Source organism: Schistocerca nitens, chromosome 6, assembly GCF_023898315.1.
Source record: "Schistocerca nitens isolate TAMUIC-IGC-003100 chromosome 6, iqSchNite1.1, whole genome shotgun sequence".
Taxonomy (NCBI): domain Eukaryota; kingdom Metazoa; phylum Arthropoda; class Insecta; order Orthoptera; family Acrididae; genus Schistocerca; species Schistocerca nitens.
The window spans coordinates 168343173-168345188 of NC_064619.1; the positions used below are offsets into that span (position 1 = coordinate 168343173).

A 2016-nucleotide genomic window follows, 5' to 3' on the forward strand; every position below is an offset into this window, starting at 1 on the left:
GTATGGTGCACTGGAATCCTGAATAAAACCAATCTGCTAAAAACTAAACTAAACTCTTCCCGAACATGTCATGAGGGCCCAACGGTACTAACCGGCCGCCGTGCCATCCTCAGCCTATAGGCGTCACTGGATGCGGATAAGGAGGGGCATGTGGTCAGCATACCGCTCTCCCGCCCGTATGTCAGTTTCCGACACTTGAGCCGCTACTTCTCAGTCAGTAGCTCCTCAGTTTGCCTCGCAAGGGCTGAGTGCACCCCGCTTGCCAACAGCGCTGGGCAGACCGGATGGTCACCCATCCAAGCGCTAGCCCAGTCCGACAGCGCTTAACTTTGGTGATCTGACGGGAACCGGTGGTACCACTGTGGCAAGGCCGTTGGCAAAACCAATCTGCTAACAGAACAAAAATATTTTGCAATACATATTGGACACCGCTCGTATTTCCAATGCGTATTTCGGAACGAAAACTGATTCGCAAAAGTTCTCAATATGCGCAAGATGCCATTTGTGTTGACTGTATCAGAGGACACGTGGCAGCCCCTAGTGACTTGCACCTCTGTTCCATTTTATTTTAATTCTGACTACCTGACGCTGTCAGGTATGACCGCAGCTTTCGTATTTTTTGGTACGTTATGCTGTAACATTTAGTTTTAATTTTGTCCGAAGAAGGTGTCCCTTGTGACACCGAAACCTAGGTTACAAATTAATTGTGTTCGCGACTGAGGGCTGTGTTTTTCAAAATTTTGTTTTGTCACGACCTTGTGAAGCAGTAAAGAAATATTAGTGTTTAACATCCCGCCGCATCGAGGTCATTAAAGACGAAGCACAAGCTCGGATTGTTGCAAGAATGGAGAAGGAAGTCGGCCGTGCCCTTTAATCATCTTGGCATGTACCTGAATCGATTTAGCGAAATCACGGAAAACCTGAATCTGGATGGCCGGTCGCTGATTCCAACCGTTACCCTCCCGAATGCGAGTGTCCAACAACTACGCCACCTCGCTCGGTGGGTGGTGAAGCAGTCGCACCTGATGGTTACTACTTTGTTATACAACCGTTGAAACGCGTACGTTTCATATGTACTCATTACCAGCGATGGCGAGGCATGACAGAATCTCTGACCAGAGAGTTATTTATCGTTGCTAGTCTGCGCTTGACCGCGCGAGTCGACAGTTGGAGAGTAGTAGCAGTCTGGTACAGTAGTGTGTGGCGAGAGGGCAGAGAGAGTAGACAGTTGTCTGTAGTAGTCAGTCGGCAGTAATTGTAGCGAGTGGACGGTTGTACTGAGCGGCCGTCGGCATGCGTCGGTGGCGTGCTCTCCTTGCATCTCTGGTCACGATTCAGGACGATATGTATATTATTATAGAAGGTAATTAAGCAGCATTGCGCTCAGCTAATAACGTATGTTAATTGTAATGAATTTGTTCAAAATGATGCCCCAATAATAATTTTTATAAAGTAAATCTTTTAAAGAAAAGTAATCATTTCAATTTAAAGAATTTTTCCATTCCTTTGAAGAAAAAGGTTGATTTCAATTTAAAGAATATTTCCTATGCATTCCCTCCAAGAATTAAATGTAGGCCAGCATTGCACGGAGCTGTGCCGAAAAATAAGAGCAGATATAGACGCAGTTTTACTGAGGTAAGAATTTATCAGGTTTAATTATTTCACAGGGCCGAAGGTCAGCGTTGCTGCCCTTATAAAATTTATCAGGTTTAATTATTTTTGTTAAGATGTTACATACAGTTCTTGGTTCTGTATTTAATTAACATTATTGTGGGTTTAATGAGCAATCATCTTAACGTTAATTTTGTGGGGATTTTACATTTGGGCCATTATTATTCTTTAATTTTGCAAGGAGGTTACGCTTGGTTCATTTTTATTATTCAGTTTTGTGGGAAGACAACATTTCACTTAACATTGACTTTCATATTCTTGCTGGGAGGTTGCAATTTCACTAATATTGATTTTTAAAATTTCTGTGGGGAGGTTACAATTGGCGACATCCGGACCAGGATCGTA

The 2016-nt window shown here is 43.6% G+C and overlaps 1 pseudogene; it reads right to left on the minus strand.

Moving 5' to 3' along the window:
* Window positions 1-260: 260 nt before the first annotated feature.
* Window positions 261-378, minus strand: LOC126263974 (5S ribosomal RNA; annotated as a pseudogene).
* Window positions 379-2016: the final 1638 nt, after the last annotated feature.